We start from the raw sequence: 14,101 nt of genomic DNA, 5'->3' as shown, positions 1-14,101 counted from the left end.
ACAAAGTCATTGACGTCTATCAGTCTGGAAAGGGTTACAAAGCCATTTCTACACTGCAAAAAAACTGATGATCTAAGCAAGACTTTATATCTTAAATCTGGTCATAAAATTCTTATTTATCTTGTTTTGAGAGTAATATACTCTACAGGAGCAAATTGTCTAAGATTATCAAGCTTGTTTTAAGTTCATGAATCTTTTTTTTCTTAATTAGCTGGTAAATCTTAAAGTTAGTTATTTAACATGCACATCAAGCTAAATTACTGCCAGAGACTCTGTTTGAAGCCACATTTAGACTTTTAACAGAAAGTTTTAGCTGTGAGAACTTGTTTCAAGACTGTTTTAAGACCAGTAAAAACAATCACGTCATTTAACACATTGAAGTATATAGCTCAACAGTCCTCCCAAACTTTTTATGGTTCAGTCTTTCAGTACAATGACATCTTCACGGTTATCCATCCATCCATCCATCCATTTTCTTCCGCTAGCAGTCCAAGCAAATCGACCCAGACATCCCTCTCCCTGGCGACACTTTCCAGCTCCTCCTGGGGAATCCCGAGGCGTTCCCAGAACAGGCGGGAGATATAATCCCTCCACCGCGTTCTGGGTCTACCCCGGGGCCTTCTCCCAGTTGGACGTGCCCGGAACACCTCTAAAGGGAGGCGTCCGGGAGGCATCCTTATCAGATGCCCGAACCACCTAAGCTGACTCCTTTCGACGCGGAGGAGCAGCGGCTCTACTCCGAGCTCCCTCCGGATGTCCGAGCTCCTGACCCTATCTCTAAGGCCGAGCCCAGACACCCTTCAGAGGAAACTCATTTCAGCCGCTTGTATCCGCGATCTTATCCTTTCGGTCATGACCCACAGCTCATGACCATAGGTGAGGGTTGGAACGTAGACCGACTGGTAAATCGAAAGCTTTACCTTCCGGCTCAGCTCCCTCTTCACCACAATGGTCCGATACAATGTCCGCATCACTGCCGACGCCGCACCAATCCGCCTGTGGATCTCACGCTCCATTTTACCCCCACTCGCGAACAAGACCCCGAGATACTTAAACTCCCCCACTTGGAGCAAAGTCTCACTCCCCACCGAGAGAGAGCAATCCACCGTTTTCCGGCAGAGAACCATGGCCTCAGACTTGGAGGTGCTAACTCTCATCCCGGCCGCTTCGCACTCAGCTGCAAACCGCCCCAATGCCCTCTGGAGGAAGCCAACAGAACCACATCGTCTGCAAAAAGCAGAGATGAGATCTTCAAGGTTATATTTCATCAAAACATAAATACTGTTTTTGAAACTGACTGAATAATATGATGTATGATCAAGTAGCTTTTCAGCATCTATCAGCTCTGTTGCCTGGGCAAGACTAGGCACAGCAACTTCATATGCTAAAAGATCTCTATTCAAACCCAAAGTCTCAGAAATCTGATATTCAAAACAATACAATGAACTGTTTACCACATAAATGTTTTTTATAAGTCCGAAGATGGTGAAGTGGCAGGGCTGAGCACGCAATCCTGCGGCGTTCCAGTGTTGAGGATCAGTGGTGCAGATGTGGACCCCCCTATCCTCACCACCTGGGGCCTGTTGGTGAGGAAGTCCCCAGGTGATGAGGATAGGGGAGTCTACTTTTTTTTCTGTAGCCAACAGAAGATCCAACCATCTACCTCCAGAAGAGACCTTCCTCCAGCCCTCTATTGCTCATTGATGGGTCCAGCTCTCTGGTCGCAATCGGAACCACTCCCATCACCACATTTGCAAAGGAAGAACTCGGTGAAGGTCTACTGTATCTGATGGCTTACTACTACACCTTTCACCTTACATATCTAAGGTGTGTGGCCACCCTCCTCTCTGTCATCCAGACAGAAATATTACACGACTCACTTCATGAGGGAGACAGCACTCCCTCATACAAACGAGCCATGTCAGAGTAGAAACATTTTATTGGGACGTAGAGCTGTGCACTAGGGATAAGTATTGATACAAAAATACAAAAATAACCTCAAAACAATGACAGTTTCATGTCAGTGTCTTCCTTTTTGGTTCATACAAAATACTTTCTGATGGCTTTTGTTTCTCAACCATCAAAGCAACTTCTGTGCCTCAAATGTTCTGTATTGAACTCGGATCGCTGGATTCAGAGTCCAGAGTGCTAACCATTACACCATGGCACCGTCTCCTTCCTTCCAGAGACAGCTGTCAAACACTTTCTTACATGCCATCAACATGTATGGTTGTTACTGTGCACACAACAAGAGACGGTAGGCACTAACTGGCCGTCTAAAGTAACGTGGTCATGCTGACAGAGTCAAGTAACAAACCTTTTGGCTCCATTCAGAGGGCAGACTGCTACTGTTTTCACCTGGCAACAACAAGAACAACCTTTTGGGCTGTAGGACGAAGACATCGCTCCTTGCAGTGGGGAGGAAGACTAATGGAAGGCCAAAGCAGTTTTTACAAAAACCCAGTTGCAGGTACCTGGCTTTGCTCATTTGTACAACTTGAGTACCAATTGCTCTGTTGATATTACTGCTCCTTTAATTTGTGAACACAGCTTTGGCTTAGCTGAGGTTTCTGGTTGCTTGGACTTAAGCTCAGTCCTGTTAGAGGGCAGTATCTATCGCAACAGTACTGTAGGTAGGCTGAAGTCAAGTGAAAAACATGCTCACAACTGCATGCACAACCTTCAAGCTGGTTCCATGGTGTAATGGTGAGCACTCTGGACTTTGAATCCAGGGATCTGAGTTCAAATCTTGGTGGGACCTTGGGAGGGGCTGCGAAGATGTTAGATGTTTGTACAGCACACTGTCTTGTTTGAGTGGCAGTTGCACTATTGCCTCCTCTTTGTCATACACTAAATTGAGACTTCTGAAATGCTTTGTTTCGGACTTGGTTCCGGAATGCGTTCCTGCAGCGTCACGACCGTCCCACACCTACTCCTTACCACTGGCCGCTTTCTGATAAGTGCGGCAATCTCCACTGGAAACAACAGCAACGCATTAAAGTGTTTCCGCCCAGTTTCAAACTGGGGACCTTTCGCGTGTGAGGCGAACGTGATAACCACTACACTACGGAAATGGGTGCTTTCGTTACAGTTGGTCGATGATTCATGTCATGCGCTCGATCCTCGGTGAGTCTTGATGCTGCACAGCGGTGTAGTCCAGTTTACTGCCGTGGCTATTTTCAAATTTGCCCCACCCAGCTTTGTGCGCAGCCATCCTGAAGGAAGCCACCGCCCTCATCAACATATACAGTCTGCTTACACAGATATTTGAGAGCATCTTGAAAGACTGCTTATGTGTTTCATACACAACGAAGGCACGAAAAGCCATCAAGAGGAGACGAATGCACCCACCCTCAGTTGCTCTGACTATGTGACAACGATCAATCTCTAACACAAGAAAGAGTTCAACCCAACTGCTTGGCACTGGCTGCGACCCTGCCTCCCACAATGCGCTTTTGTGGGCTCTTCAGTAAAGGGGGAATTAAGGCTCCGGACCTGCTGTGTGTCGTATATTGGACCCCATAGTTGGCCATGCCTCCCTCGGAATGTCTGCACAGTCCTGGTAAAGACAGGAAGAGCGTGATCATGTGCCAGGGACCACAAGGGCACAGGTCCTCGTTAGTATAGTGGACAGTATCTCCGCCTGTCACGCGGAAGACCGGGGTTCGATTCCCCGACGGGGAGACTTATGCTTCCTACCAGCAGCTAATTGTTTTACCCACAAGGACATGGGCTTCAAGCTCGTGCTGCTCTCCAGCCGAGGTGAGCTGAGGAAGGGTTAACCTTCCCTACTACAATGGAGGCAATCTAAATCAAATAGGCAACCAAGCAGTCATCAATGTACCGTAAGTAAAGCAGGATGAGTTAACATGTTCATCCCTGCCTTTTGCCTTCATCAGCAAATTCCAGTCCAAGGTGTACACTATGCTTTACATCAGTAGGGCATGCATGCGCTGTTTAGAGTGACTACAGTTCCATTTGATGGTTAGTACGAGCCGGAATTTATAGTGGCCTCTGAACCTTTCAGGAGGATCCTGCTGACCCGATAACCCTTGGATTGTTCAAGGGCTCACTGGTGCTGGGCACCTGTGTTGCTTGCCGTCCGACCAGTCGCAAGGCACCTGCGACACCTCAAAAGCAGGTCCCACCGAGATTTGAACTCAGATCGCTGGATTCAGAGTCCAGAGTGCTAACCATTACACCATGGCACCGTCTCCTTCCTTCCAGAGACAGCTGTCAAACACTTTCTTACATGCCATCAACATGTATGGGTGTTACTGTGCACACAACAAGAGACCGTAGGCACTAAGAAATACCAGGGAAACAGACGACCACATGAAAAGCAAATTTAACTGGCCGTCTCAAGTAACGTGGTCATGCCGACACAGTCACGTAACAAACCTTTTGGCTCCATTCAGAGGGCAGACTGCTACTGTTTTCACCTGGCAACAACAAGAACAACCTTTTGGGCTTTAGGACGAAGACATCGCTCCTTGCAGTGGGGAGGAAGGCTAATGGAAGGCCAAAGCAGTTTTTACAAAAACCCAGTTGCAGGTACCTGGCTTTGCTCATTTGTACAACTTGAGTACCAATTGCACTGTTGATATTACTGCTCCTTTAATTTGTGAAAACAGCTTTGGCTTAGCTGAGGTTTCTGGTCGCTTGGACTTAAGCTCAGTCCTGTTAGAGGGCAGTATCTATCGCAACAGTAGGTAGGCTGAAGTCAAGTGAAAAACATGCTCACAACTGCGTGCACAACCTTCAAACTGGTTCCATGGTGTAATGGTGAGCACTCTGGACTTTGAATCCAGTGATCCGAGTTCAAATCTCGGTGGGACCTTGGGAGGAGCTGCGAAGATGTTAGATGTTTGTACAGCACACTGTCTTGTTTGAGTGGCAGTTGCAATATTGCCTCCTCTTTGTCTTACACTAAATGGAGACTTCTGAAATGCTTTGTTTCGGACTTGGTTCTGGAATGCGTTCCTGCAGCGTCACGACCGTCCCACACCTACTCCTTACCACTGGCCGCTTTCTGATAAGTGCAGCAATCTCCACTGGAAACAACAGCAACGCATCAAAGTGTTTCCGCCCAGTTTTGAAGTGGGGACCTTTCACGTGTGAGGCGAACGTGATAACCACTACACTACGGAAACGGGTGCTTTCGTTACAGTTGGTCGATGATTCATGTCATGCGCTCGATCCTCGGTGAGTCTTGATGCTGCACCCCGGTGTAGTCCAGTTTACTGTTGTGGCTATTTTCAGATTTTTCCCCCACCCAGCTTTGTGCACAGCCATCCTGAAGGAAGCCCCCGTAAGCGCCACCGCCCTCATCAACACATACAGTCTGCTTACACAGATATTTGAGAGCATCGTTATAGCGGCCAAGCCTCACACTTAAAGCCACTGAGGGGCTGCCTAGACGGGCTTAAATATAGTTGACGCGCTCTTGCTTGTGTGTCTTGTGGAAATAAGATCCTGACGTCTTCAGGTTGCAATTTACGAATGTTTTATTGTTCATCGTCCTTTCTCCAACCGTGTCAACATACAAGATCAAACACAGTGTCCATCAAAACCATAAAACGTAATTAATTCCCATTTACACCTTGCCAGCGTCCTGGCGTTGCGGCACGTTGCGGTCAAAAAACTTTTTGTGTTCCCCGTCTAGCAACACCTGCTACCTGGTGAAAGGTTCCTACCTAAATATGCATGTGCACTGGACAGGGGAGACCCCTAGTGGACAACTTAATGTCCTACACACAAACACACACACAAACATCTTGAAATGGCCCTTACACACCGGCCCCTAATTGTAATGACTTACAGGCATAACAATTCCAATATTTACAAAGTAAGGAGCCATAACCAAAATGACACAATGAGGAACATGCATTACCACATTTTTAGTCGCATATTCCAAAACCCACAGAATACATCGAATGACCTAGTAACTCTTGTTTTCAAGTAACAGGCATAGCTTTGTCACAGGCCTTTCAAGGACACTAGACTTTGTCTTCAGACGCACTGAGCGCACAAATCCTTTTTTATCATGGAAAGCCTCCAAGACTCTTCCGAGTGGCCAGGAGCCTCTTGGGGCAGTGGGATCCATGATGACGACAATGTCTCCAGGTTCCAGATTCCGCCTCTTCTGGTTCCATTTTTGCCTTTCCTGCAGCAAGGGTAGATATTCTCTTATCCAACGTTTCCAGAAGAGATCAGAGATGTACTGCGCTTGCCTCCATCGTCGTCTTACATACAGGTCATGGGGTTGAAACAATCCAGGTGGCAATGATGGTTTTCCTTTCATGAGGAGGATATGGTTGGGAGTGAGTGGTTCAAGATCATTTGGATCATCTGACAGTTTCGTGATAGGCCGATCATTTAAAATGGCCTCAGCTTCACACATGACAGTATGAAGCCCGTCATCATCCAAACTCTGCTGTCGAAGAACTGAACTGAGAATCCTTCTCACCATGCGGATTACACGCTCCCAAACGCCACCATGATGTGAGCCTGCTGGAGGATTGAAACACCACTTAACTCCCCTTTGCTGCAACACTCCTTGAATCTGTGTATGATTCAGAGCTGCCAGAGCCTCCCTGAGTTCCCTCTCCGTTCCGATGAAGTTGGTACCGTTGTCAGATTGAATGTGAGCCACTTGACCCCTCCTCGAGATGAAGCGACGCAGAGCATTGATGCATGCATCTGTGTCCAGAGAATTAGCCACTTCCAAATGGACTGCTCTGCTTGCCAGACAGGTGAATATCACTCCATAGCGCTTGACCGTGCCTCGTCCTTTCTTCACTTCAATCGGTCCAAAGTAATCAGTTCCCACATTAGTGAACGGTGGAAGATCAGGAAGAATCCTCTCCTTTGGCAAATCTGCCATCTTTTGCTCCATCGTTCTGCCATTGTACCTCCTACAAAAGCTACACTCCGCTATCATTCTTCTCACGGCTGAGTTGGCACTTGTCACCCAGTACTTCCTCCTCAGCGTGGACAGCGTGTGGGTGCGACCACTATGGCCAAGCTGTTGGTGAATATGCTTGAGAATGAGATTAGCTACATGTTGATCCTTTGACAGGAGGAGTGGATGTTTAATTTCCTCTGGCAAGGAACCTTTTGTCAACCGTCCACCAACTCTCAAGAGCCCATTATCCACATAAGGATCCAACCTGTAGATGGCACTCTGCCTGCTCACTGTAGTTTTCCCAGATGACAGTACAAAAATCTCCTCTTCAAACCTTTGATGTTGACAGTATCGAATGATGGCAAGCTCAGCTTCCAACAGATCCTCTGTTGACAAATTTTGTCCTCTTGAACACTGCTTCTTCTGCCGCATGACGTTTTCCAGCCTTGGTTTGCTGACATCAGAAGCGTCTGGCTCAAGCCTCCGGTGACTCATCTCCACAAGAGTCTTTCTCAGCTTAAGGAACCATGCAACTGCTACCTTTAGCTTCCTCCAATCGGAAAAGTAGGCCAATAACCGACTAGTGGCATCAGGTGAGCTTTTCACCTCAATAGCATTCACCTTGACTTCCTTCTTGACCTCCAGGTCATCTGCTCCTATCGCAGACTCCACCACATTCTCTGGCCATTCCTCTTCAGGCCTATACAAGAACATTGGACCATGAATCCACCTGCTGTCCTGAATAAAGTCTCCAACTCTCACTCCTCTGGATGCATCATCCGCTGGGTTTTCCTTGGAGCTGACATACCGCCATTGAGATGTTTTGGTGGCTTCTCTGATTGTTGTGATCCTGTTCGCCACAAAAGTATGGAAACGCTTGTCCTGATTCCATACATACTTGAGCACTGAAGTGCTGTCGGTCCAAAAGACTGAATCTTGCATCTGGAACCTTAGCTCTGCCTTTAGCATCAGGTCGACACGAACAGCCAGTACAGCAGCCGTCAGCTCCAGGCGGGGAATGGTAATTGTCTTCAGAGGTGTAACCCTGGTTTTTCCCATCAGGAATGCAACATGAACTCCACCTCTGTCATTCTGCATCCTGAGATAAGTGACTGCTCCATATCCGGCTTCACTAGCATCCGAAAAGTGATGGAGTTGAGCTTGGATGGGGTGTCCAAAGCCACTGGGTTTAACGCACCTCTCAACCTTAAACTCAGACAACATATCCAGGTCCTTCATCCATCTCGTCCACTGATACAAGATGTCCTGAGGTACAGTCTCGTCCCATCCAAAGCTTCTTCTGCAGAGCTCCTGAAGCATGACTTTGGCAGGCAAAACAACTGGTGCCAGAAAACCAAGAGGATCGTATACAGAACTCGACACTGACAACATTCCACGTCTGGTGTAAGACTTCTGAGGGACCTCCATTTTGAACTTGAAGGAATCAGTCTCAACACACCACTGCAAACCAAGAGCTCGCTCAACAGGAAGGCTGTCTCTGTCAAGATTCAGTTCTTTCAGATCCTTGGCTCTAAGTTTTTCAGGAAGAGTTTGCAACATAGAGCGACTGTTACTTATCCACTTGGTCAGTGTAAATCCTCCCTTCTGACAGAGAGCAATAAGATTTTTTACCATGAAGGCAGCTTCCTCCTCTGAGTCCATGCTCTTCAGACAATCATCAACGTAAAAGTTCTCTTTGATAGTTTGAACCACGTCGGCTGGGAAGTTGGACTGATTGTCATCTGCCGTCTTCCTGAGAGCGAAGCTTGCACAACTCGGCGAAGACACAGCACCGAACAGATGGACTGTCATGCGAAACTCTGCCACTTCCTTGGTAAGATCTCCCTCTGGCCACCACAAAAAACGAAGGAAATCTCTATCCTCCTCTGCCACCTTGACCTGATGGAACATTGACTGAATGTCGCCCATGAACGCCACAGCTTCCTGTCTGAATCTAAGGAGGACTCCAATCAAAGTACTAGTGAGGTTGGGGCCTTGCAAGAGTTGATGGTTTAATGATGTTCCCTTAAACGACGCACCACAGTCAAACACCACCCTCAGTGTCCTTTTCTTTGGATGATATACACCATGGTGGGGAATGTACCACACCCTGCTGATGCCACAATCCAGCTGCTGCGTGGGTACTTTCTCGGCATAGCCTTTGCTAATCATCTCGTTGAGGTATGCCGTGTACTCCTCATAAAACTGTCCATTGCTCAGGAACTTCCTCTTCAGACTGAGTAACCTTTGCTTCACCACAGAGAAGTTGTTGGGCAGAGCCACATTTTCCTTCTTAAAGGGCAACTTCAGGCTGTAGTGACCATCCTCAAGTATTGCAGAATTTTCCACAGCTTCCATGAACTTGATGTCCTCTCTTGACAGGCCTTTCTCCTCTGTAGCTCTCTCGTTGAAGTCATGATTATACTGCTCACTCAGCATTTCCTCCAACCTAGACACAGAAATCCTGTTGACAACTGCTGAATGGCACTCTGTTTCCCAGCTGCTCGTCTTTCCTTGCAAAGGTCCATTTATGACCCACCCAAGCGCTGTCCTTATAGCGTATGGGCCATCCTCAAGGCTATTAATGACCTCCCAAGGCTCCAACATCTTGGGTGCATTGCTTCCAATCAGCAGGTCCACATTAGCCTTTATGCTGGGGATTCGTACCTTTGACAGGTGTTCCCATTTCACCAGATCTCCTTCGGTCACAACATTGTCTGCACTCACTGGCATTTTCTTCTGGGTGAGGACTTCTGGGAGCTTGTAAAAGAGGTTGGTCTCCAAACCAGACACTTCCAAGCCTGTACATTCATGAGCTGGAACGACTTTTTCCTGTCCCATAGTTTGCAGAAGAATGCGGGTTTGCCTACCAGTCAGATTGAGCCGTTGCATGAGATGCTCCGAACAGAAGGTGGCAGTACTGCCAGGATCCAAAAATGCATACGTTTGTATTATCCGATCTCCTTTGACGGACTTGACCTGGACTGGCAGGATAGAAAGAAGACAGCGCTCTTTTCCGGCCCCTGTGTGCCCACAAGCTGTATGAGATGCTGTGATGTTGCATGCAACTGGCTCTTTAGTATGTTCGTTGTTTGTGTTGGCTTCATCTCTTCTGTCGATATGAAGCACACCCGGATGGCTTTGACCACAACTCCTGCAGGTCAAACGCTCATTGCAGTCACGACTCCTGTGACCTGGACGTAAGCAGCCAAAACACAGCTCTTTCTCCTTTAGAAAGCTTATTTTGTCTCTGTGCTTCTTCCTTTTGAACTGATGACATTCTTCCAATGAATGATTTTGATTACAACACACACAATTACACTTAGACCTTGTAGAGCCACGAGTATCTGAGAATGCCCTTGAGTCTCTGAAGTTCTCCATTGACTGCACAGGAGCAATGGTGGTGGCAAAGCTGTTTCCTGTAACTCTGCTTCCTGACTGTGGCTTCAATCTGTTGACAACCTTTGAACCAGCAGTTCCAGACGACGGGTCTCGAATGTCTCCAAATAAAGGATCGGATAGAATTCTTACATGTTTTTCAATGAATGCAACTAAATCCTTGAACAAAGCTCTACATTTAGATGACTCCAGTATGCCATGTGCAACAGTTCGCCATCCCTCTCTCATCCTGAATGGCAACTTAGCCATCACTGCTCTCATGTTGCTTGGCATATTCAACTCTTGCATGTACTGCAGCTTCTCCATGACATTGCAACATGAACGCAGGAAAAGAGAGAAGGCTTGTAGAGCATTCACATCCTCAGGTTTTATTGAGGGCCAAGCCAATGCCTTTTCCATATATGCAGTAGCAATTTTATATTCATTGCCAAAGTGTTCCTGTAGCAGCCTTTTTGCTTGGTCATAGCCTTGACCAGGTAGCATGTGTTGGCAGCTACGTACCAACTCCCTAGGCTGTCCTCTCGTGAACTGTTCCAAGTAATACAAACAATCAGCACTGCCAACCTTTTCCTCCACTCCTTGCTCGAATGCCCTTTTAAAGGAGATATATTGTAGAGGATCTCCGTCAAAAACCGGAATGTCTCTTGCTGGTAATGCCATTAAACGTTGTTGCTGGACAAGAGCTGCTGTAATTTCATTTTGTCGTTGCATTATGGTGAAAATACCTCCAGGTCGTCTTTCATCCACATGCTGCGAACTGAAAAGAGGCAGCTGATTTTCCTCCATAGACTGGGCATTGAACGCAGGGGGTTGCCTTTCCTCCACAGCCTGCGTACTGAAAGCAGGAGGCTGTGTAACAGTTGGTGCTGGGTACGTTGTTGGTAACGTCCAATCCTGACTTTGCTGCAGTTTGTTCTGACTTTCAGGGTTGTAATCCTTTGCCAGGGGATTTAGCTTGTTTGCAGTCGCTTCCTTCCTTTTCTCCCTTTGCAAATAGGAATTCATTGCATTCGATGCCTTTGAAACACTTGAAACTTCAGAGGCCTGAAAAACTGCTAGTTTAGCAGTTGATGCTGCTAGCAGAGCTTCCAGCTCAAGGTGTTCTCTTTGCCTTTGTAGTTGTTGCTGTTGTTCCTCCAAAGCATGCATCTTCTTCAAAGATTCAACACGGGCAAGCAAAGCAGCTCTGTCTGCCTCTACTTTGACTCTTGCAGATGACGTAGTGCTTGATTTTCCACTGCATGCACTCTTTTTGCTTGTGTGTTTGCTTGCAACATTTGAAACACTGTCCTCTGGTTTTACTTCATCATCACCATTTTCATCCTTACCATAAAATACATGTTGTTCAGAACACTTTAACCACACTTTCACATCGGAAATTAATTCATCATTTGCAATCATTTTTGCTTTGAACCAAATGTCATGTTTTTCTTTTTCTTCTTCAGGTAACAAACCCATCAAAGAACATTGAACACCTTTTGTTTCATCACATAAATTGACAAGCTCATCAAGAGCATTTTGCACCTCTGATTTTTTATCACTTTTTAGCATAAGCTCTTGTATCTTTTTTCTCATATTACTAGCCTTATTTAGCTTAGCTTTCCTGTCATTTTGTACCTTTTCCAACTTGTCGGCATAAGCTTTAGCAGTTAACTTTACAACACGTTTTGGTTTGTCCCTTCGCGTATCATCGCTGTCCGCGTTAATGTTCGAATCAGCTGATTGCGCAATACCCTCACCGGGCATGTCCGCGGTTTCACGCGCATCCATAATTTAGAACCACGAAAGAAGTCGACAAGTCAATTGTCATTTATCTTCAACAACCAATGCATTGGATTTACGTCCCGAACAGTGTGCACACAACATGAATGGCCATTCATAACTAGTAGCGCTACACATACCTCACGTTGGGCGCCATGAATGATCCTGGTGCACGAATCCTCCGCCGGCGTTTGGAGAGCTGCTCCTGTTGTCCTCACACTGGTGGAAGGGATTTGATCCGAGGGAAGAAACGTGCTGATTCTCCGCCGAGCTGGAAGCAATCCGTGGCGTCCTGTAGCCGATAGCAGTAGCTGGATGTAGCAGCTGAACTCCGGTGATTGAATGTCCATTTACAGCGTCCACTCAGCTGAAACTGCCGACATATATCGCCGCTGTGATGAAGCTCCTCCAGCGTCTTTTACCACAGTTTTTTGACTTGAATATAGCGGCCAAGCCTCACACTTAAAGCCACTGAGGGGCTGCCTAGACGGGCTTAAATATAGTTGACGCGCTCTTGCTTGTGTGTCTTGTGGAAATAAGATCCTGACGTCTTCAGGTTGCAATTTACGAATGTTTTATTGTTCATCGTCCTTTCTCCAACCGTGTCAACATACAAGATCAAACACAGTGTCCATCAAAACCATAAAACGTAATTAATTCCCATTTACACCTTGCCAGCGTCCTGGCGTTGCGGCACGTTGCGGTCAAAAAACTTTTTGTGTTCCCCGTCTAGCAACACCTGCTACCTGGTGAAAGGTTCCTACCTAAATATGCATGTGCACTGGACAGGGGAGACCCCTAGTGGACAACTTAATGTCCTACACACAAACACACACACAAACATCTTGAAATGGCCCTTACAATCGTGAAAGACTGCTTATGTGTTTCATACACAACGAAGGCACGAAAAGCCATCAAGAGGAGACGAATGCACCAGCCCTCAGTTGCTCTTATTATGTGACAACGATCAATCTCTAACACAAGAAAGAGTTCAACCCAACTGCTTGGCACTGGCTGCGACCCTGCCTCCCACAATGCGCTTTTGTGGGCTCTTCAGTAAAGGGGGAATTAAGGCACCAGACCTGCTGTGTGTCGTATATTGGACCCCATAGTTGGCCATGCCTCCCTCGGAATGTCTGCACAGTCCTGGTGAAGACAGGAAGACAGCGATCATGTGCCAGGGACCACAAGGGCACAGGTCCTCGTTAGTATAGTGGACAGTATCTCCGCCTGTCGCGTGGAAGACCGGGGTTCGATTCCCCGACGGGGAGACTTATGCTTCCTACCAGCAGCTAATTGTTTTACCCACAAGGACAGGGGCTTCAAGCTCGTGCTGCTCTCCAGCCGAGGTGAGCTGAGGAAGGGTTAACCTTCCCTACTACAGTACAATGGAGGCAATCTAAATCAAATTGCCAACCAAGCAGTCATCAATGTACCGTAAGTAAAGCAGGATGAGTTCATTTGTTCATCCCTGCCTTTTGCCTTCACCAGCAAATTCCAGTTCAATGTGTACTGTACACTATGCTTTACATCAGTAGGGCATGCATGCGCTATTTAGAGCGACTACAGTTCCATTTGATGGTTAGTACGAGCCGGAATTTATAGTGGCCTCTGAACCTTTCAGGAGGATCAGCTGACCCGATAACCCTTGGATATGGTCAAGGGCTCACCGGTGCTGGGCATCTGTGTTGCTTGCCGTCCGACCAGTCGCAAGGCACCTGCGACACCTCAAAAGCAGGTCCCACCGAGATTTGAACTCGGATCGCTGGATTCAGAGTCCAGAGTGCTAACCATTACACCATGGCACCGTCTGCTAACTTCCAGAGACAGCTGTCACACACTTGAGCCGGCCTACACCTTCCCTACAAGAGCAACAGTGATGGATGTCATGCACACAAAATATTTATCAACAAGGTCAGAGATATACAAGGCAATACAGAACAGTGAAGCAGTCAGCTTCACATCAGATATCTGGACCTCGCGGAGGAGGAGGAACAGGCGGAGGATGAAAAGAGTGAGATGAAGGCTTAATAA

At 47.1% G+C, this 14,101-nt stretch overlaps 8 non-coding genes across 8 annotated transcripts; 4 read left to right on the top strand and 4 right to left on the bottom strand.

The window, feature by feature from the left end:
• Nucleotides 1-2,689: 2,689 nt before the first annotated feature.
• Nucleotides 2,690-2,761, top strand: trnaq-uug. The gene has a single exon. It is a non-coding gene; the product is annotated as a tRNA-Gln (tRNA).
• Nucleotides 2,762-3,001: 240 nt separating this feature from the next.
• On the bottom strand, nucleotides 3,002-3,074 carry trnav-cac. The gene has a single exon. It is a non-coding gene; the product is annotated as a tRNA-Val (tRNA).
• Nucleotides 3,075-3,612: 538 nt separating this feature from the next.
• Nucleotides 3,613-3,684, top strand: trnad-guc. The gene has a single exon. It is a non-coding gene; the product is annotated as a tRNA-Asp (tRNA).
• A 455-nt stretch (nucleotides 3,685-4,139) lies between these two features.
• On the bottom strand, nucleotides 4,140-4,211 carry trnaq-cug. The gene has a single exon. It is a non-coding gene; the product is annotated as a tRNA-Gln (tRNA).
• A 557-nt stretch (nucleotides 4,212-4,768) lies between these two features.
• Nucleotides 4,769-4,840, top strand: trnaq-uug. Its single transcript has one exon. It is a non-coding gene; the product is annotated as a tRNA-Gln (tRNA).
• Nucleotides 4,841-5,080: 240 nt separating this feature from the next.
• On the bottom strand, nucleotides 5,081-5,153 carry trnav-cac. Its single transcript has one exon. It is a non-coding gene; the product is annotated as a tRNA-Val (tRNA).
• An 8,113-nt stretch (nucleotides 5,154-13,266) lies between these two features.
• On the top strand, nucleotides 13,267-13,338 carry trnad-guc. Its single transcript has one exon. It is a non-coding gene; the product is annotated as a tRNA-Asp (tRNA).
• A 465-nt stretch (nucleotides 13,339-13,803) lies between these two features.
• Nucleotides 13,804-13,875, bottom strand: trnaq-cug. Its single transcript has one exon. It is a non-coding gene; the product is annotated as a tRNA-Gln (tRNA).
• Nucleotides 13,876-14,101: the final 226 nt, after the last annotated feature.

The sequence above is a fragment of the Notolabrus celidotus genome, chromosome 21 (genome assembly GCF_009762535.1).
Source record: "Notolabrus celidotus isolate fNotCel1 chromosome 21, fNotCel1.pri, whole genome shotgun sequence".
Classification (NCBI taxonomy): Eukaryota; Metazoa; Chordata; class Actinopteri; order Labriformes; family Labridae; genus Notolabrus; species Notolabrus celidotus.
This window is presented reverse-complemented; position numbering and strand designations above follow the sequence as displayed.